General features: G+C 51.9%; 1 protein-coding gene across 6 annotated transcripts in view; it reads left to right on the plus strand.

Moving 5' to 3' along the window:
• Positions 1-25,398, plus strand: part of GRB10 (growth factor receptor bound protein 10) — a 202,741-nt gene that overhangs the window by 127,281 nt on the left and 50,062 nt on the right. The gene's annotated exons all lie outside the window — the stretch shown is intronic.

Raw genomic sequence — 25,398 nt, forward strand, 5'->3', positions numbered from 1 at the left:
TGTGGCCATGTCCTTGCCAAATGCTATGGGAGAGGCATCCCGGGCTCGTCTGAGCCTACCAAGTCTGTGTGGTCTGGGTGACCTGTGGGCTGCACGCCTGTGTCCCCGGAGAATTCCTCTGTTCAAGCCCTGACCCCACTTTGATGGCCTTAGGTTCGGGCCTAGGGAGGTGGGTGGGTTTAAATGAGGTGATGGGGTGGGGCCCCCGTGGTGGGATTAGTGCCCTCAGAAGAGACCAAAGCTGCTCCACACCCATGAGGACACAGCAGGAACACGGCTGCAGACAAGCCAGCAAGGGTCCTCTCCAGAACCTGACCCTGTGGGACTTTGACCCTGGACTCCCAGCCTCCAGAACCATGAGAAGTAAGCGTCTGTTTGAGCCACGAGCCTGAGTTCTTATATTATGGGAGCCCGGGCCATGGGGGCGGGAATAGCTGAGTTTCGTACAAGCATCCTGGTTCTCCAGCTTATACCCAGCGTGGGGGACACTGTGGTGACCTTTGCCCACCTTTCCCTTGACCTTCTCAGGCCTCCTGCACTCTGCATCCCCCCACCCCTGGAGCTGGGGTCGTGCCTCTGCCACCGTGTGGGCCCCAGCTGTCACCTGTGGCACCCACCCTGCCCCTGCTCACATGTCTGACCCCCGCGGGCCTGTCAGTCATAGCCTGGCGGGTCTGACCCTCCTCGGAAGTCGCTGGGGCCCCAAACCCAGTGATGCCTCCTCCTGCGTGGGTCCCCCTGGAGGGGTGGGTGGTCACTGGCCTTGTGTGAGGTCCGAGGGTCTCTCTCTTAGACACAGGCTTCTTGGGTTTCCTGTTTCTTTTATTGTATTATATGAATTTTAAAACAACCACATTTGGTTCATTTGATAATATTTTTAAACCAGAGTCTGTCGGTCACATTGAGCTTGGGTTGCACTGGGGCTTTGCCAGTAAAGTGCGAGAGCACAGACCTGTTCATTCATGGCGGGAATGATGTGTGTGGTGTGTCAGAAGAAACCGCCCACTTTGCCCATGAGAGTCTGGGAACAGTGGCTGGACAATTTTGCATAGTGTCTGCAGGCGCCTACCAGTCTTCCTGGGTTATCACAAACAGACGAGTGCGTCTTATCTGCAGGTCCAGGTCTTTGACAAGCATCATTCCATCATTTATGTGATGGCGTATCATTTATCTAGTGATTTAGTTTAATAACATCGCATCACTGATTAACCAGAAATGCAGACACCTAACTACTTCTTTCTGAGTGATAACTTTCTTACCTCTAGAGGGGAGTGAAATTAAATTAGCATCAGGAAAGAGAGTGTTGGTGGGAGAAATCACCGAGGCATTTTTAAGTCCTTTGTGACTCATTTGGAAAAGACCGGCTGTCAGGTGGACGGCAATGACGGTTCCAGCAAAGATTTCTGAGCCGTGGGACGGAGCGTCTTCCCCGAACCTCATCCCACAGTCCCCGTGGTGCTGGTGGCTTCTGTGATGAGGGTCCCGTGGCTCTCGGTGCCTTGGTGGACCCAGAGGACCTTAGTCTTTCTTCGTGTGTTGCTAAGCGTGCGTCGGATCCGCTGGGATCTTTAATGCCCACCTGGCACATTGCCCGGACTCAGGTGGACCCACAGGCTGTGGTCCCCCAGGCCTGGCACGTGGGGGGCACTCAGGGATGGCTTACAGGAGCTGATGTGCAGAAAGGGCTCCACAAGCTGGAATGTCAGTCCAGGTCTGAAAAGGATTATGTTAAATAGGGTTTAAAAAACGATGCTGTGCATATGCAGCTGGGAAGACGGTGCCGGGGCCGCTCGTGGAGAGAGAAGGGCTGCTTTGATTAAAAATGGGTTTTGAGAGCTTCCCTGGTGGCGCAGTGGTTGAGAGTCCGCCTGCCGATGCAGGGGACACGGGTTCGTGCCCCAGTCCGGGAAGATCCCACATGCCGCGGAGCAGCTGGGCCCGTGAGCCATGGCCGCTGAGCCTCCGTGTCCGGAGACTGTGCTCCGCGATGGGAGAGGCCACAGCAGTGAGAGGCCCGCGTACGGCAAAAAATAAATAAATAAATAAAATAAAATGGGTTTTGAGTCAGAAGTTCAAGGTGGTCTTTGCAGAAAAGCAGGTCTGACCTCTGTTGCAACAGAAGGTTTCCTGAGTTAGCGGCTTTGATATGCTGTGTCTCAGAGGCCGCTGTCCTCTGACAAGGAGGACCCGCAACATAGGAGCCGCCCCACCCCAAGTGGAGGGACCAGATGTGGAGGAAGATGGACGAGGATGGGCCAGGGACGGGGACCACAGGGCTCTCCGTCAGCCACGTGCGCGGCCTTGTCTAGGCCCCTGTGGGGAGTGGGCTGCCCCAGGTGGCCCTGTGGGAGTCCCAGCAGCCTTGGACCTGAGCGTCCCCCGGCAACCCCGCCCCTCCGGGCTGTATGGATGCAGCCTCTCCTGTCGGCCTTGGAGACAGACCCCAGCTCTTGTCTTTCACCCTCACCCTCGGAGTGGGGACAGCAGGTGACCTTTCAGAGAAACACTTTGTGTAAACACACACGTGCAAAAGTGATGAGTCAGGATGAATGTGGACTGTGGAGGGAACCTGTGACGTGGCAGAGGCTGGGTCAGATCCTCTGAGGGGCAACTCGTGTGTCTGGAAGGGGGTCACCAGAAAGCATGAGGAATCCCTTCCCTCCCTTCCAGCGCAGACAAGCAGAGGCTGCCTGTGAACCGGCTGATGTTGAGAGGGGTCACATGCAGTTCCTGAGCCCATTGGGAAGGTCCTGGGATTTTTAGCATCTGTCTCATGGTGGTCAGTGTCACAGCATTTCTACACACGGCAAGGAGGAGACTGTTTCCATGGGGGAAACCACGGCCCAGCAGCTGCAATACTTTGGCAGATGCGGAGGCAGGACATGAACTTGGCCTGGATGAGTCCACAGCCCCCGGGGTCCTCCCTGTCCCTTGCAGGGCCCCAGCGCTGCACCCACTGGGCTTGGAGGAGACCCCAGACTACTGGGCCTCCTGCGAGGGCGGAAGCTGCTCTCCACAGTGCAGACTGGCGCACTGCAGACTGGCGTTTGCTGTGGGGAAGGATGCTTTTGTATGCAAAGTGGCGGGAGCTCGACAGGTGGTTCTGAGTAGCCCTTTATCCTGTGGAGGGCGGATGGTCTGGAAGCTCTTAATCCACCAAGCAGGAGCCGCTTGTTGGTGACAGCCGTGGGAGGTGACAGCCCTTCAGAGAGGCCCTGGTGTCCCGTGGGAGGCTGCTGTCCCTCCTCGGTGTGCCGGCCTGGAGGCAGCACCGTGCCTGGGACTGCCCGGGACTGGGTAGGCTGAGGAGGGCTGGCTCTGTGGCCTCTGGAAACGCCAGCCAGTGATGGGGAAGGAACAGGGCGGCCACACCCCGCAGCTCTGACACCTTGGAAACAGCACCACCAGCCGCCAGGATTTGTGGGGTACCCCAGGGCAAATGGGGGGCCAGGATTCGTGGGGTACCCCAGGGCAGATGGGGGCCAGGATTCGTGGGATACCTCAGGGCAGATGGGGGGCCAGGGTTCGTGGGGTACCCCAGGGCAGATGGGGGGCCAGGATTCGTGGGGTACCCCAGGGCAAATCAGGGACTTCTGCTTCACTGGCTCTTTCAGGATGCGTTTGGCTGCAAGAAATAAAAGGCCCAGTTGACTTTAATTATAAGGAAATGAATTTTTTTTTTTTTTTTTGGCGGTACGCGGGCCTCTCACCGTTGCGGCCTCTCCCGTTGCAGAGCGCAGGCTCAGCAGCCATGGCTCACGGGCCCAGCCGCTCCGCGGCACGTGGGATCTTCCCGGACCAGGGCACGAACTTGCGTCCCCTGCATCGGCAGGCGGACTCTCAGCCACTGCGCCACCAGGGAAGCCCAGGAAATGAATTTTGCCTAAGAACAGTCTAGGGACAGAGACCCCGGGGAGGGCAGCCTCCCTCTGTGTCCTGGGACCTGGTCCTCTTTCCACAGCCACAGCTGGCTAGGCCCAACTTGTGCGCTTACCCACAGGCAGCCATCCCATAGGCTGGTCCCTGAGCCAGCACCCCCCCACCGCCCCCCGACAGATGCACACCTGGAGGAAGCAGAGAGAGCAAAGGTGCAGAGATGCGGAGAGAGAGGAAGGGGAGGGCTGGTTAAAAAAAGAAGGAGCATCGGGCTTCCCTGGTGGCGCAGTGGTTGGGAGTCCGCCAAGCAAGCACGGTGGGTTCGCTCGGCCTTGGAGATGGAACCAGAGACCCTCTGCGGAGCCCCGAGTGTGGCCCAGCTCCGTGGCCACCGTGGCCGTGTCCTTGAGCACCAGCCTAGGTCTGAACGGCATGGCCGCTGTGCCGGGTCCCTTCCGGTCAGCTAGGCTCTCTCCTGGTTCTTCTGCCTCTGAGCGGTGGCTGGCCTTCCCTGCTTCCCGCCTCGTTGCCCAGCGGACAGTTCTGCGCCTGCGCTTCTCACCTTGCACTTTCTAGAATCCCGGTCACCTGACTTGTCGTGAGAAGAAACATGCAGGAAGTTAGGGGACTTTTGCATCCCTTGTCACCTTCTTGGAATTTCACATTTCATGTTGGGTTTTGGAGGATTCGAGGAACGCTACAGGGAAGAAAAGCTACGTCATAGGCCAGCTCGAGTCAGCCTAGAGCTTATCAGATGTTGATGATCGCAGAGCCACTTTGAATATGGCAAGCTTCCCACGGACCCCACTTTGGGGAAGGATGCAAAATCGTCCTAGATCATTTTTAAATGGTGAAGACCATCCCCTCAGATTTCTCTGGGAATACTGCTGAAACTGAGGTGTTTAAGAGCCCTCTGCGAATTGCAAAGCTCCAAGGTAACTGTCTTCCTGCATCTGTTTTATCCAAACAAGGGATGCAGTCCAGATAGGTAGCTGTGACCTGCAGGCTGCATGATTAGCTAAAAATGAAACAGGAGATTCTCTCAGGAACCTGCTGTGAAATCCCAGCCACTAGTGTTTCTCTGGACTGTTCATATCTTTTTTTGTGTGTGTGGTACGTGGGCCTCTCACTGTTGTGGCCTTTCCTGTTGCGGAGCACAGTCTCCAGACGTGCAGGCTCAGCGGCCATGACTCACGGGCCCAGCAGCTCCGCGGCATGTGGGATCCTCCCGGACCGGGGCACGAACCCGCGTCCCCTGCATCGGCAGGCGGGCTCTCAACCACTACGCCACCAGGGAAGCCCCATATCTTTTTAAATATAAATTCTTTAAACTTGGGATCCTCTATGACAGCATTGAGTGTCTCTTGGTATCTGTAGCTGTCAGGAGTACTGGAAAAGTGGGCACTTACATTATCTATATCTTTCACGGGAAGAATCCCCATACTTTTACCAAAAACCTAAGTGTGTGTCTTGACCAGCGTGGGCGTCTGTGATCAGGTCCTGCTGCAGAATCAGGGGCCGGGCAGAGCAAACGGCCATTGAGGTCTGTGCGCAGTCTCAGAAAGGGCTGCCTAGTTTGCTGGATCAAGAAAAATGAGTTCCCTTGGCCAACTGATCTGCTGTTGCTTTGACTTGAAATGTCTTTAGGAAAAGGTGAAGAACCGGAAAATGAACTTTTGGCCCGATTACCCTCCCTGACGGTTCCGACATAAATGCACATGATTAAACACCTTCATTTCCGACGGACCACAGTTCATCCCGTGCAGAAGGTGTCATGTGCTTGGAGCGTGGACACCTTTGCTTTCGTAAAAGCCTGTGGACGGTCACAGAGGGCCTTTGCTTCCATTCTGTGGTCTCTAAATATGTCACTTTTTGTCAGTTTAAGATAAAGTGTTTCATGAAATCACAAGGTTGAAAAGCATCTGTCGGACCTTTGGGTCTTGGTTGAAGGGGTTCCATGCTTTGGTGAAATCCCTGCCACCTGCTGGGTCCAAGCTGAGTCTGTGCCTGTCCAACATCACTGGACGCTAACTAGAACCTTCCACACATGTGTCCCCGCTGCTGGCTGTGGCCTTTCTGTGTCTCTGCACTGCTCCTGGCTGGCCTGCCTGTGCCCTGGCCCGATGGGGCAGCTCCTGTGTGGCCCGGTGCCTGCATGGAGTTTGGCCTTCTCTTTCTCTCCATAGCTTTTCTCTCTTTCTTTTCTTGGGCTCTCACCTCGCTGTCTTAGGAAGCATGATGGAAAAGCAGTTTGAGTAATAAAAAATGTTTAAAGAAAAATTGGGAGAAACACTGGAGGAAACCAAGTGAAGGCGTTTTGAGTGTCTTCAGAGAGAGAATTCAGTTAACATCCACCCACACCCCCTCCTTTCACTGCTGTGCGGCCAAGTCTCGGCATTTCTAGGAAAAGAGAACACAGACCTGACCCCGTTTAGAAAGGTTCTGAGTGAACAACCTCTGCTGGTAAATTTGTTTTAGAACCCAGTGCTAAGGACGAGTGCAGTTTATTTTTTCCTCACCCCAGAATAGCTTCCTCGTCGTAATCCCACAGCGGAGGTGCTCGTGGATCACAAAGCAGCAGTATTTCTCGCTGCCCTCTTTCTGGAATCCTGGGTTCTTGGGGTTCATTCGTATCAGGAAACCCTGCACAGACACAGATGGAAGTGTCACGTGTAGCAGCTCCACGGTAAGGGCAGGGGGTGGCAGCCGCCCCGCGGCGGGCATGTCCCCACTTCGAGGCGGCGGCAGTGCTATTGTGATGGGACCTTGGATGTTAGGGCCACTGGCTTCCTGCAGACCACGGTCAGTGGCAGGGACAGACGGTACCATCTCCATTCCAGTCCCTGCCTCTTTTTTTTTCGTATTATTTTCCATTATGGTTTATCACAGGATATTGATTATAGTTCCCTGTGCTCTACAGTGGGACCTTCTTATTTATCCATTCTGTACATAAAAGCTAACATCAAAGCAGACATAACCATATAAATGTTTTTATGTGTTGAATATCCTGCAAGTGTTTGCTGTGTCTCTTCTCCATGGTCTTCGCAAAGAGCGCTCGTAATTGCTGAAAACACTATTAACGAGTGTGTGTTTGGGCCACACTCGGACCCTTGGCCGTGGCCGGCTCTCTGCGTGGGTTCCAGTTGGCTGTGCTGTGGGTGTCGCTTCCCGGAGCCACTGTGAGGTAGGTAGGTCTTGTCACGTTTTCAGTGCTTTCCTGGAAGCCAGGTTTCCAGCCAAAGCCCGTGCGTGTCGCTGTGTGTGCACGAAGGCCACTTTATTCTCATCACCAGGTTCAGGGGCGCGTGAGTTTCAGAACTTTTGAGCGCTGATCCCTCACCGGCGGCCTCCCACATTCTCTCTGTGAGAGTGGCCTGGGGGCCCCCGTGGCAGCACACCCTGGCTTTGGAAACCTGCTGTCCCCCAGCTGGGGTGGCCCTCCCTACGCAGGTGGACAGCTGCTGGCTGCAGGGACCGCAGGGGCCGGGGTTGTGGTAGGGACAAGAAGGCACCGCCTGTTCTGTCCGTCCTGTCCTGTCCCGTCCCGTCCGTCCTGTCCTGTCCTGTCCCGTCCGTCCTGTCCTATCCTGTCCTGTCCTATTGGTCCTGTCCTGCCCCGTCCGTCCTATCCTGTCCTGTCCTATCCGTCCTGTCCTGTCCTATCGGTCCTGTCCTGCCCCGTCTGTCCTGTCCTATCCTGTCCTGTCCTATCGGTCCTGTCCTGTCCTATCAGTCCTGTCCTGCCCCGTCTGTCCTGTCCTATCCTGTTCTGTCCTATCGGTCCTGTCCTGTCCTATCGGTCCTGTCCTGCCCCGCCCCATCCGTCCTGTCCTATCCTGTCCTGTCCTGTCCTATCGGTCCTGTCCTGCCCCATCCGTCCTGTCCTATCCTGTCCTGTCCTATCCTGTCCTGTCCTATCCGTCCTGTCCTGTCCTGTCTGTCCTGTCCTATCCGTCCTGTCCTGTCCCGTCCCGTCCGTCCTGTCCTGTCCCAGTGGTTGAACACGCCGCGTCTTGGGCCTTCAGACCCTGCGGCAGCCTTAGCCCGTCTCTGGCTGTTCCGCAGCACTTCCCGGGAGTATAGATCGCAGTGTGTGGCCTTGCAGCGTCCACAGAAGCGGGGAGGAGGCGCTTCTGGTCCATGTGCTGTGAGGAAGGCTCCCTGTGCTGGTCCCCGTGCAGTGCTGTGGGGGTGGATCACTGCGTGGACCTAGGTGTGGAGAGCGGGGTCAGGTGATCCCGTCCTGACTCAGGCCCCTGGGCTCGGGTGTACCCCGTCTCCTCAGCCCTGCAGCACAGCCCGCCTTACCTCCCCCACGTGGTCTCCAGTCTGGGAGGATGGCCCCAGGAGGGAGCATCTGAGTGACAATGACCGGCAGGGCCCCGAGAACCCGTCTCCAAACCCCGCACCTGGAGGCTGGCTGCCGCCCGCCCTGTACCCAGCACGGGGCCAGCAAGGAAATCAAGCCTCCGCCGCCTGTGTCCATCTCACGGGCCCGCTGCCCAGTGCGATTTGAGCGGCTTCCCCGTGTGGACACTGCCCTCGGGGGCCCAGGGACTGGTGGGAGAGACAAGTGCCGGCATGGACACTCCTCGGGGGCATGGAGTCGCCAGCAGGTCAGACGTGGGACATTCCGGCTGCGGGAAAGGCACCAGCCAGCCAACCAGCCGGGACTGGAGGATGACGAGCCGTTAGTTGGGTTGGAAGCAGAGAGTGTTCCAGAAAGAGGGAGGGAAGCCAGTCGGGAAGGACACGGGGTGGAGTGGGGACCCCGGGGTCAGGGCCTGGAGGTCTGGTGAGGACCCATCTCTCTGCAGAGCTAACTGTGCCACGCGTCGCTACAGGAAGGCAAGGCACCTTTGCTTTTTTTTTTTTTTATTTATTGAAGTACAGTTGTAGAATTTTGTGTTCATTACTGGTGTACAGCAAAGTGATTCAGCTATATACGTATATATATTCTTTTTCATATTCTTTTCCATTAGGGTTTATCACAGGATATTGAATAGAGTTCCCTGTGCTGTACAGTAGGACCTTGTTGTTTATCCATCCTGTATGTAATAGTTTGCATCTGCTCATCCCAAACTCCCAGCCCTTCCCTCCCTCAACCACCCCCCACCCCCGGCATCCTTAAAAAGTCTACAGGTTGCATTTTTATGGGCTAGACAGGCAGGCGTGGGGGCAGCCAGGTAGGATGTGGACACAGCAGGAGCTGAGATGGTTGGGTTGTGGGTGCTGGATGGATTCGAGCAGATCAGCAGCGCTTGGTGATTTCTTGCCCTCCTGTAGCTTCCGTGTCCCTATGATAACTTGAAGCTCTGCTTCCCTCCTTTAAAAATATGTTCAGTCCTGTCCTCGGGTCTTAGTGCCTGAATTCCATTCTCTACTCAGAGGAGGCAGGGCCGCCTAGGAGATACTTGAAGTGTGGAGGGGGCCTGTCACCAGGACCCAGGAGCCGCTCGAAGAGCAAAGGCAAGGGAGTAACTCAGGCTTGTGGAGAGACCGGCAGGGGTCACCTTACCAGTCAAGGGTCCCCAGATGACGTCACCAGAATGGGGCATCCCGAGAAGGACATGACCCACTTCTGTGGCGCCAGCAGGACCGAGGACCTTCCGCCAAATGTCAGGACTCCTCAAAGGCGTTGAGGTCATAGAAGACCCCAGAGTACAGAACCACAGGGACAGCCAAATCTGAGGACCTGTCTAGCTGCCGGAGACCAAGGAGACCCAGCAGCTGAGGGCGGCCTGTGGGCCCAGATGCGATCCTGAATCAGCTCATGGTAGGGTATTGATGTGATCTCCTGATTTCCATCCTTGAACTGTGTTCCCCTAATAATGCAAACGGCTTCTGTAGACACTGAAGTTGTTACCGTAGGTGGACTGTTTCTGTCAGAGACCAGAACAGCTACGCACCTGCCGTGACCGAGGCCCTGGTGGCATCCTGGGGGCCCGCTGCCCAGAGGGCCAGGTCTCAGGTACCTAAAAGAGGTCTACAGAACTAGCCAGCTGTGTGCTCTTGTTTTCTCTGTCCTAGATACTAGTCTACTTTCATAGGTGGAGCGTTGGTTTTAATTTAGTTTTATATTGTCTTAGCCACCAAATCAGCCAGAACCCCGATGTGCAACTAGGAGTGCACGTAAGATTCACAAAATTGGAAATCCAAACTCCTACCTAGGAATTCCAGAGTAGGCAGGGGCCCTCTAAGGGGTGACTCACGCGGAACCCTGAGGTGCAGCAGTCAGAGCTAGGACAGCCTCAGAGGGCCTGGGGTCTTGGGCAGCCAGGGGCCGTCCGTGGGTCCCAGGCTGCTGAGAGGTTGAGTTTTATGTGAACCTAGAAGAGGCCCTCTGGATTTGGTCTCTGGGTGTGACTGGTTTCCTCCTGCAAAAGGGTGGTTTTGACCTTATAAAGCTGCTGTCATGAAAGCCACGTGGTGCTGATTTAAGAGCAGAGACTTGTGTGCTCTGGATCAGGTACCCAGAGAGAGACCCCAGCACCTACAAGCATCAGGTATCATAAACAGGACATCATGATTTAATTCATTGTGCTGCAAGGTATCAGCTAGTTGGAGGAAGAGCTGACTTAGGGTCTTACACTTTATTGCATGTTGTTATGGACTGAATTGTACCCCCTTCTACAATTCAGATGTTGAAGTCCCAAAGCCCCCAGGACCTCAGACTGTGACTCTGTTTGGAAACGGAGTAGTTGCAGGTGTCATTTGTTAAGTTTAGATGCAGTCATGCTGGAGTAGGTGGGCCAACCTAGTAGGACTGGTGTCCTTATAAAGAGGGGACATTCGGACCCACACAGGGAGAAAACCCTGGAGGTGCAGGCAGCAATCAGGGTGATGTTTATACGCCAGAGACAGCCAGCAGACCCCCAGGAGCTGGGAGAGAGGCGTAGAATGGAGTCCCCCTCACAGCTCTCGAAAGGGACTAGCCCTGGGATCACAGACACCTCGTCTCTGATGTCCGGTGTCCAGAACTGAACACATCCAGAACCGCGGGACATTGCACTTCCGTTGGTTAAGCCACCCCGTTTGTGTACACGTAGACTGAACTAAATTCTAGGTGGCGTAAACTGTTAATAAAAATTCAGCTGCCGGTGGCAGCTCCCTGTGCTTGAGACCCAGGATTGGACTTTGGGTCTTTATTCTGGTTTATCCCAGAGCCCTCCGCCTCCGTGGGGGATAAGGCCTGCACCGAAGCGAGAGACTGGAGGCTGGCTTCCCTCCCCTACAGGCGTTCACGCCGGAGCGGTCCCTCCCCCTCATCCCCATCCTTCCAGAGAAGCTGGTCCGGCCAGGAAGACCCGACAGTTGGCAAAGTGTAGGCACTGAAAGCGGAAATAAGAGTAGGGATTGCAGTAACGTGACTTCTTACCACATCATCTGTGGCCAACCAGGGACCAAACAAACAAAAAGTAAATAGTTTTAAATTATAAAAGGAATAAATGAAAGAAAAAAGTAATACATGCTCGTAGTAAAAGCAAAAAGTGAAACTTAAATAGTACAAGAAATTTTATGATAAAAAGTAAGGTTCCCTTTCTCTCAGTTCCCAACTCTTGTCTCATTCTACAGACGTGAGCGGTGTGGACGGACGTCGTCTTATCTTGTCCAGAATTTACCTGCGTTACCGCATTTTCCCCAAAAGCTTCATGGTGTGGCATCGCATGGGGACCATAGTTGGTTTAGCCAAACCGTCTTTTGACACGCACTGTTATTGTGTGCAGTTCTTTCTTATTGTAAACAAAGCTGAAATGGACATTCTTGTACGTAGGTCTCTGGTCACTTAATGGTGAGAGCTGGGTGCAGAGATACATAGGTGATAGATAGATAGATAGATAGGTGATAGGCAGATAGAGACAGACTAGATAGATAGATAATAGATAGATGATAGATAGATAGGTGATAGGTAGATAGACTAGATAGATAGATAGATTGATAATAGATGATAGATAGATAGGTGATAGGTAGATAGACTAGATAAATAGATAATAGATGATAGATAGGTGATAGGTAGATAGAGACAGACCAGATAGATAGATAGATAGATAGATAGATTCTCAGCATTGTAATTGCTGGTTAAAGGATTTGTGTGTTTATGGCTGTGTATGTGTGTGTATGAAGTTCCTTTTTACAACTGTCATCAAAGGGCCGTGTACCCCATATAGTACAGTGTAGAGGCACTGGAGCCTGGCTGACCCCCCGTTTGAGGAACAGAGCAACCCGGGATGGGTGTCTTGTGTCTCATTCCCCTGGCCCCCGAGTGCCAGCAAAGTCACTCCCCCAGTGATGAAGCAGATTCATTTTAATTGGCTGTATCTGCAGCTTCTAGAAACTCTGTAAGGTATTTACTGAGCCCGTCTGGGAGCAGAGGGTCAGACGCGCAGGGAGGTTTGCAGAGGGCGTTTGCTCACGAGTCGCCCTGGAAACCTCTGAGTTGGAGACTCCAGCGGCCGGAAGGCGGGGTAAGGTGCGCGCTGTCACATTCAGGTACTTACTCTTTTTGGTGTTGGACTTTCTGAGCTCGCACTTAGTAGAACCTTGTGCTTTCCTGGTTTTTGAGGAGTTGTGCCTGGCTGTGGTGTTTGGCCTACATTTCTCCCCTCCGGATCCGTGGTCTAATGTGAGCAGAACTGAGAAGCCCTGCTTATCCGACAGACAGACGGTGCTGCAGGCTCGGGGTCCGGCTGTCGCCCTCAGCAAGGGGTTTTGCTTCCGTTGCTAGATTTTAGTTCTGAAAATGTACCAAACGGAGATGCTCACTGATACCAGTGAACATGTTCTGCTTTTTAAGAGAATTCTCAATAATTCCTGTCACTAACTCTTGATCGTGATCAGTATTTTTGTAATTATATTGAATGTCTCACCATAATGGTAGATAAGCTTACTTTCCCAAAAAGAAGGTGTTATGGGTAGTACAAAGGTTATTAGTATAAACTGCATTCCTAGCAGATGTATCTTGGAAAATCAGGATTTTGAGAGTGAAAGACTTTATCTACAGATACCTGTTCTTGACTCTTGTAATTGAATAAAAGGTAACCCGATGTGGCAGCCCCGTCTGAGATTTGTACGATGACGCTCACTCTCTGCGTTGTCCGGAACCAAAGGAAGCTCTGGAGGTTCTTGTCCTTTTGTAATCTAGCCACTCAGGACTCTCTCAGCTCCTCGAATTTCACTGTCTTCTAAACTTCCAGTAAATCTGCCAGTCTTCCCAGGTTTCCTGTGTTCTTGGCATCCAGCACTGTGCCCCCCCCCGCCCCTCCCGACAGCGTCAGCACAATGGTGGGGCTTTAGCAGGTGGGACACCTGTGTTGGCTGGGTGGGCACTGGCTGGAGGCCCCTCTGCCCCCAAAGAACCGTAAGACCTTCCCTGCCCCCGTCTCTCAAGCCAGACATTCGCTGAAACTGGATGCCAGTAAATACATCAGGCAGTTTGAGATAAAGATAGTACATTGGCCTGAGGGCAGACCCATGATACTCGATGGGGTTCAGACGGTCTGGGGGAAGGGCTTTGACGGGTGGCCTGTCCTGCCGTTACACGACAGAGGGACAGGCAGTGGCAGGCGGGTGCCATGTCACAGCCCTGTCTGGTGGTCCCGTCATGCAGCCACCTCGCAGCGTGCAGGCGCGCACGTGGGCCCTCCCCGGGCAGGGGCAGCTGCACACCTGTGTGGGCCTGACCTCCCCAAACGCCGTCTTTGCGTTTCGGACATTTTACTGACCCCGACCGTGATTGAACTGCCTGGTGCCTGCGGATTTGGGATCTTAGGAGTCCTGCACAGTGAAGACAGAGGCTTCATGGAGAAGGAGGAGGGGCCTCCTGATGAAGAGAGCAACCAAGCAGGAGTCCCCTCCTGTCATCTTTGTGACCTCGCCTCTGTGGGTGATAGGACACCAGTGAGATGCCGAGTGACAGAGGGGACCCACGTGCCATTATTTTTGCACAATGTGTCCTTTAAACTTTTACGTTGAAATAACTTCGGACCTATAAGAGCAGTTGCAGTAATAATACAAAGACCTGTCATAGATCCTTTGTTCGGATTCCCTAGTGGCTAACATGCTGCCCCATTTTAAATCATTTTCCCTGGTCCCATATGCGTGTATGTACACACACATCTGTATGCACATGTGTATAACTATTACAGGGAGCGTAGCACACAGCAGTTTCCGAAATCAGGACCTGCAGGGATCCAGACCTTATTCACAGTTCATTAGTTGTCCTGCTAATGTGTTTTATTGCTTCTTTTTTTCTGGCTCGTGAACCAACACAGGACCACCCTCTGCACTGGTTTTAACGTCTCTAATTCCCTTTCACACAGGGGCACTTCCTGGCCGCTCCGCGTCCTTTGTCACGTAAGCGGTTACCGGAACCCCCTCTTTGTTTGTGGGGAGTTGCCTTGGGGCCCCATCAGGTTGTACGTGGCAGAGAGGCCACAGACAGCTGCGTCCTTCTCGGGGCAGGAGTTCAGGATGCTGTGATGTTGGTTTCTCCATTATCACCGATGTTGATGTTTATTACCCACGTCTGCTAAGTTTCTCCATTGTGAAGTTGCCATTATTCCCTTGGTAATTAAAAAGTACTGTAAAGGAAGATTACTTGAAACCAGGTTGATACGCTTCCTCCCTCCGACTCCACTGGCTGCTTCTGTCACCTATGGGTGACCCTGCCTGGCGATTCCGACTCTCGTTCTGCATTTTTGAGTTGGCCTTGGGCACTGAGGAAGAGCAGCCCTTCTCTCCCAGCTATTTACCTGTGTGTTTCTTTATTTGTCAGTAAGGACACATTATTATCTGATTACAGCCATCGCTTTGACGCTCACGTTGTCCCAGTGGGGCTGGTTCCTATTTCCTTGTGACACATCCTCGTCAAAGTACTACCTCGCTTCCTAGCACGAGATTCCCCTTGCTGTGCACTCAGCATGTTTGACGTGTGGGCCTGGGGAGTCCTTTGATGTGAAGCCGTCTTGTGCCCTGACACACACACACACACACACACACACACACACACACACCCCACACACACACACACACACACACACCCCCACACACACACACACCCCACACACCCCAGTTGTGACAAGCAGAAATGTCTCGGGCGTTGCCAAATGTCCCTCGGGGGGCAAAATCCACCCCTACCCTAACCCCCCATCAGGAACCACCGAGCGATGCTTTCTCTACCCAGGGGTACTGGGCTCAATTCTTCAAACCGATTAGGTAGGAAAAGGTTTCAAATATGCTTTATTTCCTCTGGCAGCACAAGGCTAAATGGTCCGAAGGCATGTGTAGGTTTTGTTGATGAAGAATTTAGAGCCTGCACAGAAGTCGAATGGGGGGTGAACACCGCGTGCCCCCCAGCCAGACCCCACAGCTGTGAAGCCACGCCCCCCATGTACTCTGTTGACGCAGATGCCAGCCATCATGTCATTTACCTATAGATTTTTTAGCATGTTTCTGTAAAAGATTGACTTTTTTTTCTTAACAGGACCATTAATACCGTTGAGACACCCAATTCCTTAATCTCATTAAAGAAATTCCATATTCAAACAGGAATTGCATTTACACTGCACGTTTGCAGCCCTAGTGCCATGAGTTCCCCTGGAAGACATTGCCCAAAAGACAAAGCCTAACCCAGGAAGGGCTTGGCTTTGGGAGTTTGCTCCCACTGAGGGCTCTATCTGGATGGAAAGACCCAGCCCGGGCTGCCCTGCAGGCTTCAGCCCGAATTCACGTTGCAGGGGTACCTGCCCACCAGAGGCTGCCACCTGCTACCGGCAGAGCCGTAGACGGACCCAAGTTATCAGGCCTCTTCGGGATCATCTGGTCAACCCCTGCTGTGGGCGGACAGCTCTCCACGGCCCCCACCCCACCAGGATGGACAGGCCGTGATGGGGCCTCTTTTCCTGAGGACCAGCACTGCCTCTCGTTGGGGGCTTCAGCTGCTTGAAACACAAAGCAGACTCCTAATACCTGGCTTTTCAACTCCATGCTAAGACCAGAAACAGCTGAAAGCCCCGTAGAAGTCTTGGAGCAGAAGCTTCCTGCCAAATGCTCCCTCTTCCTGGGTGATGCCGCAGAGGTTGTGGTCCTGCAGTGCATGGGGAGGGGGTTCTTTTAGGCACGTGATGCCCGCAGAAGGAGGAGACAAGTGGAGTGTGTCTGGAATGATCATCTGTGGAGTGTTTGCCGTGGGACGGGACTTGCATGCGTTTCTCTGAGTGACACTCACCGTCAGCCTATGTGACAGTCCCTCACTGTCACATAGGCTGGGGATTGAGGGCTGTCCAAGGTCAGAGCGGGTAACTCGTGCAGCGAGTGGCGAGCAGGAGCTTGACCCCAGGGCTGGCAGGTTCACAGGCTCCGTAATTGATGCACTTGGACAGGGGTCGGGGGGACCCGTGGACATCCGGGAGATTGGGGCCAGCACAGAGAGTGTGCTTGGTGAGTTCTTGCTAAGTGGGAGGCTGGAGGTTTGGGGATACTCAGAGGATGCCCGCAGGTCCACCGTGCCCCTTAAATCCTGTTTTAAGGAATAGCACGCATTCTGCCAAACACCCGGCATCCCCATTCTTGGAAACATTTCCCTTATTAGAGGTGGCACTTTAAGAAAGTTGACATCCGGCCATTTATCCTGAGAAAATAATTCAACCCACACACGAGCCACCGAGGCTCATGTACAAAGGTGTGCCAGGGAGCACTTGAGGAGAATGAAAGTCTAGAAGCCGCCAGACGGGCAGCATGACGTTCATGTTGATACAACATGACATGTGAAGAAATCCCTCGCAGGCACTAAAGCACCAAAGAGGCATAAAGACCCGGTGGATGTTTATGGTGTAACGTGAAGCTGCACGGCCCGATTGCAAAACCGCGTCTGCCGTCTGAGCCCAGTCATGTCAGTGCATCTATTTATAAACACCTGTGCAAGAAAATACTGGAAGGGCACACTCCAGGACTGTAACAGCAAATCTGGGAGTCGTCAGTGATTGTCAAGTGCTTTCCTCGGTCCCTTAGGCATTTTCCAAATGTGTTACAGTGAAAACCTGTAAGAAAAAACGAATATATCTGTGTACCCTTGAGCAGCTCGGGTTTGATTCGGGCTGTGTGCCCTGGATCTTGCCCGTGAGTGCCAGGCGGTGAGGGTGTCCACAGAGGGGCTCCGGATCTGCGGTTGACTTTAAAGAACTACTTTGTGAGTCCTTTCTAGAACCTTAACTCCTTTGGAAAGGATTGCAAGGACTTAAAGTATTTTTATCAGTAATTCTTTCCGAAACATGAAATCAATCGATTATAACTCAGATGCTTATTTCTTTTAAGTCACTTCGGGTCCCTGTAATGAAACAGGAAGATAGTGATATTCTTAGCCAAGGTGAATAGAACCACGTACTTACGTGTAGCAGCTTCAATTATCATTCCCTGTGGCTCAAAAGAACATCATTGATTTAGACCAGAACTGAAAAAAAATGGGTAGAATTACCTTCTTTTCACTACCATGAACCCATCCCGGCCCTGGTTCTGCCCTCGCCTGAAGTGCATCTAATTTCACCCATACTCGCTCGTCCTGCCCCATCTGGGGGCTTCAGGGCCCCCCAGAACCAACAGCCTCGTGTAGCTCCTGGGAAGCGTCTTGCTGACAGAAAGGCGAACAGCAGATGCCCTGGTTCACACCTGGGCCCCCGTGGGCCCATCGCCTCCATCTGGGCGAGCTGTTCTGCTGTCCCGAGGCTTCCACCCTGCGCCTGGTCAGGAGACGGTTCCATCAGCCTTGGAGGGCGTGAACTTGGGGCCCTGGTGTGGCCACTGGGCTCTCAGAGGTGTACCCGCCACGTGCCTGGGCTCAGCTGGCTTTCCTGCTTTCCCTCCCCATGACCCCAGCAGGACCAGGAGCCCCTCAGCCCTTCCCACGTCCTGTCTTCCACAGCCTTGCCTCCCTCTCAATATGTATATATTTATTTACATATTTATTGGAGTATAATTGCTTTACAATGGTGTGTTAGTTTCTGTTTTATAACAAAGTGAATCAGTTATATGTATACATATATCCCCATGTCTCCTCCCTCTTGCGTCTCCCTCCTGCCCTCCCTATCCCACCCCTCTAGGTGGTCACAAAGCACTGAGCTGATCTCCCTGTGCTGTGCGGCTGCTTCCCACTAGCTATCTGTTTTACATTTAGTAGTGTATATATGTCCATGCCACTCTCTCACTTCATCCCAGCTTCCCCTTTCCCGCTGTGTCCTCAAGTCCCTTTTGATATTTTTTCTTTTTTGAAGTATAGTTAATACACAGTGTTGTGTTGTGTCAGGTATACACCGAACTGATTCACTTCTACATATGTGTGTGTGTGCGTGTGTATATATATCCTTTTTCAGATCCTTTTCCATTATGGTTTATTACAACATATTGAATATAGTTCCCTGTGCTATATAATAGGACCTTGTTGTTTACTTTATATATAGTACTTTGTATCTGCTAATCCCAAACTCCTAATTAATCCACCCATCCCTTTCCCCTTTGATAGCCATAAGTTCTCTGTGTCTGTGAGTCTGTTTCTGATTCGTAGATAAGTTCACTTGTGTCATATTTTAGATTCCACATATATATAAGTGATATCACATGGTGTTTGTATTTCTCTGTCTGGCTTACTTCACTTAGTATGATAATCTCTAGGCCCATCCATGTTGCTGCAAATGGCATTATTTCATTCTTTTTTATGGCCGAGTAATATTCCATGGTATACATGTACCACATCTTCTTTATCCATTCATCTGTCATTGGACATCTAGGTTGCTTCCATGACTTGACTATTGTAAATAGTGCTGCTATGAACATTGGGGTGCATGTATCCTTTCGGACCATGTTTTTCTCCAGATATATGCCTGGGAATGGGATTGCAGGTTCATATGGTAGTTCTGTTTTTAGTTTCTTAAGGAACCTTTGTACTGTTCTCCATAATGGCTGTACCAATTTACATTCCCACCAACAGTGTAGGAGGGTTTCCTTTTCTCCACATCCTTTCTAGCATTTATGATTTGTAGACTTTTTGATGATGGCCATGCTGACTGGTATAAGGTGGTACCTCATTGTAGTTTTGATTTGTGTTTCTCTAATAATTAGCCATGTGGAACATCTTTTCATGTGCCTCCCTTTCAGTATTGACCCTCCCACCGTGGACGCCCCCTCGTGGCCCTTGGATACAGCCTGGCTTCTTCCTAAGTGTTTACCCCTAGCATTTACAGGAGGCTTCGGGAGTTACTGAAAAGCCCAGCTTACATCCTCACTTAGAAAAATGCATTGAAACAGGACCCAGGGAGCTTTTGAACTAAGAAGTAAGTTGGAAGACGAAGAACTGAGACAAAGCCGCTCGAACGCCCCAGCTCAGATCCTGCAGACTCTCTGGGTTTCTCTGCAGGGTTGGGGGCCCTCTGCTCTGCTCAGCCCAGGCACCTGGAGGCTGTTGTCCCCCCCGGGACGTCCTGCACCTGGGACAGGTCTGGGGCAAAGGGCTGAGAATCCTTCATTTGCTGTTTTCACGGGTTGATCTCAGCCAAAGTCAAGAGTCTGTGGAATTCAGACAAGATCCCGAGCCTGCACATGCCCAGCAGGGAGTGTCCGGGGCCCGAAGCAGGAGTGCGGGTGACAGCAGGGAGGAGGCCCCAACGTCTCTCTGCCTGCTGGGGACCACGACCGTGGATACGACGTACCTTCAACCCTAACTGTTCTTAAACTCCTTCCTGCACGTTTGCCAAGATTTAGGCTCTTCCTTCCCTCTCCATACGATGAATGCATAAAAGGCGTCAACAGAGCTCCAGGAAGGACAGAACCTTCTATTACCACTTCGGGGCTTTTAAGACGGGCCCTGGTGCCAAGCCAGTCAGAGGGCTAGGTAGCCTGCCTCCCCCTGCTAACCCTGAAACGAAAGGATCTCAGGCTGGTGGCATAATTATGCCCTCTTTAATATTACTTCCTTTTTTAATTCAAAGTTTCTTTCTTTTTATCATTTATACCACAAAAGCAGTACGGTCAAGGAATTTATTACAAATTTCAGAATCAGAATTATGCCATGCAGATGGCATACGTTCTCATATTTTATAAGTATTGAAGTGGCTGTTGCCTTGAACTTGATTTGCTCTTTTCTCTGTTTCTTTTTTAATTTTTATTTTATATTAAAGTATAGTTGATTTACAATGTTGTGTTAGTTTCAGGTATACTAACAAAGTGATTCAGTTATACATATACATATACCGTAAGTCCCCTACATACAAACCTTCAGGTTGTGAGCTTTCAAAGACGCGAATGTGCATTTGCATATCCAGTCATGTAAGTTACTTCACGTGTCTGGTATACATTGTCACGTGCATGCATCCTCAACAGGGGGTTGTGCTTTCGTGTACTTTACTGTACAGTAGTCCTGTATAACAGAGTACAGTAGTACAGTGTCTTTATTTCAAGCTAGATCTGCAAGAGGACGACTTCATTGAACTCCTTGCCGTGCAACACGAGGAGGTTACTAATGAAGACCTGATGGAATTGGAGGCCCAGAGAAAGGACGAAGAGGTACAAGAGGAAGAAGAAGTAACTGCAGAACCGAAGAGATTCACGACGCAGGAAGTGGCAGGGGATTTTCTTTATCTGAGGCGGCACTGTTAGTTTTTGAGGCACAGGACCCAAACGTGGAACGGTACGCAAAGGTTGCAGCCGTTCAGCATGTAATCCAGTGCTACCGTGTCATCTATGACGAGAAAAACAGAGCTACTACCCAGATACCACTGGATCGTTCTTTGAAGAGGGTAGATAGAATTGAATCCAGCAAGGAACCAGAATCTCAGGCGTGAGAAAAGTTGCAGCTCGCCCTCCGTCCCCTGTTGCTGATGACCCTTCAGCTCTACCATCTCCCACCTCTTTTCCCTCCTCCAGTCAGTAACTTTTTTTTTTTTAAACATTTTATTGGGGTATAATTGCTTTACAATGGTGTGTTAGTTTCTGCTTTATAACAAAGTGAATCAGTTATACATATACATATGTTCCCATATGTCTTCCCTTTTGCGTCTCCCTCCCTCCCACCCTCCCTATCCCACCCCTCCAGGCGGTCACAAAGCACCAAGCTGATCTCCCTGTGCCATGCGGCTGCTTCCCACTAGCTATCTACCTTACGTTTGTTAGTGTGTATATGTCCATGCCTCTATCTCGCCCTGTCACAGCTCACCCTTCCCCCTCCCCATATCCTCAAGTCCATTCTCTAGTAGGTCTGTGTCTTTATTCCTGTCTTACCCCTAGGTTCTTCATGACATTTTTTTTTTCTTAAATTCCATATATATGTGTTAGCATACGGTATTTGTCTTTCTCTTTCTGACTTACTTCACTCTGTATGAGAGACTCTAGGTCTATCCACCTCATTACAAATAGCTCAATTTCGTTTCTTTTTATGGCAGAGTAATATTCCATTGTATATATGTGCCACATCTTCTTTATCCATTCATCCAGTGATGGACACTTAGGTTGTTTCCATCTCCAGGCTATTGTAAATAGAGCTGCAATGAACATTTTGGTACATGACTCTTTGGATTATGGTTTTCTCAGGGTATATGCCCAGTAGTGGGATTGCTGGGTCATATGGTAGTTCTATGTTTAGTTTTTTAAGGAACCTCCATACTGTTCTCCATAGTGGCTGAACCAGTTCACATTCCCACCAGCAGTGCAACAGTGTTCCCTTTTCTCCACACCCTCTCCAGCATTTATTGTTTCTAGATTTTTTGATGATGGCCATTCTGACTGGTGTGAGATGATATCTCATTGTAGTTTTGATTTGCATTTCTCTAATGATTACAGTCGGTAACTCTTCTTGCCTGTTCACTCGATGCCAGCCCCTGTGTGCCAGCTGTTGTACTGTACCACTGTACTTTTCAAGGTACTGTACTGTAAGATTAAAAGTGTTTTCTTTATTTTTTGTGTGTTTTTTAATGTATTATTTGTGTGAAAAGTATTGTAAACCCACAGTATAGTACTATACAGCTGACTGTGTTAGTTGGGTACCTAGGCTAATCTGTTGGACTTACGAACAAATTGGACTTACGAACGTGCTCTTGGAACGGAACTCTCGTATGTAGGGGACTCACCGCATCTATTCTTTTTCAGATTCTTTTCCCATATAGGTTATGCTTAATCAATTATTGTTTTATTTTTAAAAGCAGTTAGCTACTTAATTTCCTTTGTGGTGCAGAAACAGAAGTTGAAGTTTCAGTGGTTGGATTTTCCAATTGAGTTGCTCCCGGTGCATCTTACCCGTCATGAGGTTTGCTTTCTCAGAACCGCAAACCCGAGTCGGTCGTGGCTGTCAGGATCCCGCCATCCCCACCCGCCGCTGCTGGGTCTCAGGCCTTCAGTGGGAACCTGCCTTGTCCCCAGGTCCTTGGTCCGTCCGAGGGCACCCTGGAGGCAGGCACAGGTGGCTGGGAGCTTTTCAGGAGAGGCTCCCATTGGCCCAAGGCAGGCTGACCCTGTAAGGCAGACGCTGCTGACAGATTCCCCATTTTACAGATGAGAAGGGTGAGGCACAGACAGGCTGGGCCAGTAAGCCAAGTTCCCACGGCTAGTTGGTGACGAGGCCGGACTGCAGCGGGTCTGATCCTAGAACATCTCCCCTGAAGCCCCACCTGGTTCACCTTCCATCACTGGGTCACAGCCAGGGAGGGGCTGGGCCGGGCTGGCGCTGCGGGTCTGCGCTCGGAGTTCTCCCCGATCCTGGCAGGACCCAGATCCACCCGTGTGTTCCCTGGAAGTTTTACCCCAGATGCATATGTGCCCTTGGTATTGATCTCCTGGCTGAACTGTGAATCGGTGGGGCGGAGGCCTCGGCCAGCTCACAGGGGAGGCGCTTCTGCATCCCGCCCTCACGGGATGGGCGAGCATCCGACCTGCGGGCCTCAGCCTGCTCCCTGGCGTCCTTCGGCCCAGGCCTGTCGCGCTGAAGGTTGAGATGGAAACCCTCGTTTGCTTCCAGAATGAGCCCAGCACCGCCCAGGAGCTGGCTGCAGGGCCAGTGGGCACAATGCAGAATGCTGCTTCCAGAGCTGCCGGCTCTAGAGGCGCAGTGGGGACAGCTTCCTTTGTGCGTGTGTATTCGTTACAGATACTGTCACCTGGAGCTCCAGACGTGCTCCCAGTGTGAGATTGCAGGGGTGTGTGGTGGCTTGCTTGTCTGTCTGTCTGTCTTGGGGCCTGTTTCGCCTGTGGTCAGCAGCCCCTGGTGAGTTGGGGGAGGTAGCTGGACAGCGCTACCAGGAGCAGCATGGACAGTGCAGGATTCGAAGTCCTGTCCTGGAGCCTGTGTCCCTCTGTGTCTGTCGCTGTCGCAGGCCTGCAGCCCGGACCCAGCTTCCCCTCCTGGCCCTCCCCCAGCCGGCTCTGGGGATCTGAAAGCCGGGGACGTGGCCATATGACAAAGCACATCTTAGATTTTAATACGCGGACTATATATAGACCTTCAGGGGCATGGCCTCGGAGCAACAGAGAAGTGAGGGAGAGAGTTTAAAGAAAAGTGCAGCAGGGCTGAAAAGAAGGTTTAAAAGCTGGTACTGTGGATGATTTGGGCAGGAAAAGACTTGGAGAGAGAGATGGGAAACACACTTCAACCTACTTTAAGTTTCCTAGGGAAAATAATGTTCATTGTAGTCACAGATAAGCTCACTTAGAAACTTAGGAAAGAAGGAGAATTAGGGTAGTTGATTGGGTGGTTGTATGCACGCACTGCTGTAGCATACGTTCTATATGTATGTAATTATATATAATTAGCATGTATATAAGGAATTGTATGAATTCATTGCTTTTTTTAAATTTGTTTTTCTTTTATGTTAATGCATTTGTTCTTACAAAGTGTTTACCTATAGACCAGAGACATCTTCTCTGTTGAAATTAAATTTTATTTTTATATACTTAGTCATGACAGCTGTGTTTGCATATTTAATTGGTTTTGGAGAAGTAGAGCTGTCATTGAGTGAAACATCAATTCCAGAAAAGACAGGGGGTGGATTTCTTTAAAGATAAATGTGAGCTGTAAGCAGACCCCTCAGTCCTGACCCAGCGCGGGTTGGGGGGCTGGCAGGGAGGTGGCAGGAACAGCGGGGGCAGGGACCCTGCCCTGCTGAAGGGCTCTGTCCCCCGGGCTGGTCCTGCCTCCCCTCCGGCCGAGTGAGCCCTACGTCGGCTGGGACGGTCCTTGTGGGAACATGCCATCCCCGTGGGACGTCATCCCAGCAACTCACTGCCCTGCCAGACTCTGCGCTGTGGAAATAAACATTCAAAGTCTGCACTTGATCAAAAACACGGGAAAAAGGACGGAGAGAGAGACAGACAGACAGAGAGCTGCGGCCAGTTCTTTAAGACCAGCTGACACTCAGGACACAGAGAGCTCCAGCTCCAGACTCGCAAGTGACAGCATGGGTTGCAGGGATCAAGGTTGCTGAGCGATTTGGCAGACAGGCCTGCGTTCAGAGGACACACGTGCTCAGGCCGAGTGTCCTGCCTGTTAGTTCACTGCCACAGGAAAGAACGAGCAGGGGTTTTTGTGGAGTGTTGGTCTGAGCCTTGTGTTGTCATCACCTCCTCCTCGGGCGGGGGCACCGGAGTGGAAGTGGGGGGCGATTGCATCAGGCCCGGCCAGGGACCTGATTGGTCTGCCCCTCGTGGCTTGATTCACGAGCTAGAGGACTGAGCCCGAGGCAGCCTCATAGCCGCTTCCCTGCTGCCCAGGGACAGCCTGCCCGCCGGGGCTCCGTCCCCACCATCGGTGCCCGGAGAGGGGTCCCTGCCTGCCAGGGACAGTGGGAGAAGGCCGGGACACACTCCCCTGCAGGGACAGTCTCAATTTAAAATGCCGTCTCGTTCCTCGGACTGCTTTTTCCATGCCGTTGAGGTAAGATTTCTTGAAGCATCTCACGTTTCCCCTAAAGGTGGCACCCCGTCAGCTTTGCAGCTGGCGTAGGGTAGGTTTTTGGTCCTCTGGATTTCTGCTTGGCCAGCCCCTTGCCTGGGAGCTGTTGGTAGGTCATGGCTTTGAACAACACTGGGAAAACTAAGGTGGCTTGTAATTTTGTAGGGGGTGGGGCCAGAGGGTTTTGTGACTGCTCTTACTATGCCCATCATTTTAGTATTTTCAATTTCAGCATATTCACATTACTTCTTCTCATCTTCTCCCTACACCTCAGTGAGCACGAGGTGAGTGGCGGTGACAGGAGGAGGCATTGGGTGCTGTCTGCTGCACTGAGGACCCTAGAAACGGAGAACAGCTGGAGTCGCGGAAAGTTAGGATTTCTGCGGGCCTTCTGTTGCTTTGTTTGTTCTCACAATTGGTTCAAGTGTAAAATGTCCAGTTCCAAGACCGCCAGCAGTATTTTAAAGGAATTCTGTCGCTTCCCAAGACAGGTGGTAGAGAAGTAGCTCACACACTCTGGTTTGGCCATGTGTCCCCGAGGTGTCTTGGGCGTTGTAAGAGCCTGTGTTGTGATCCCACGGTGCCCTGCGCATCCACGGGTG

Source organism: Orcinus orca, chromosome 9 (genome assembly GCF_937001465.1).
Source record: "Orcinus orca chromosome 9, mOrcOrc1.1, whole genome shotgun sequence".
Classification (NCBI taxonomy): domain Eukaryota; kingdom Metazoa; phylum Chordata; class Mammalia; order Artiodactyla; family Delphinidae; genus Orcinus; species Orcinus orca.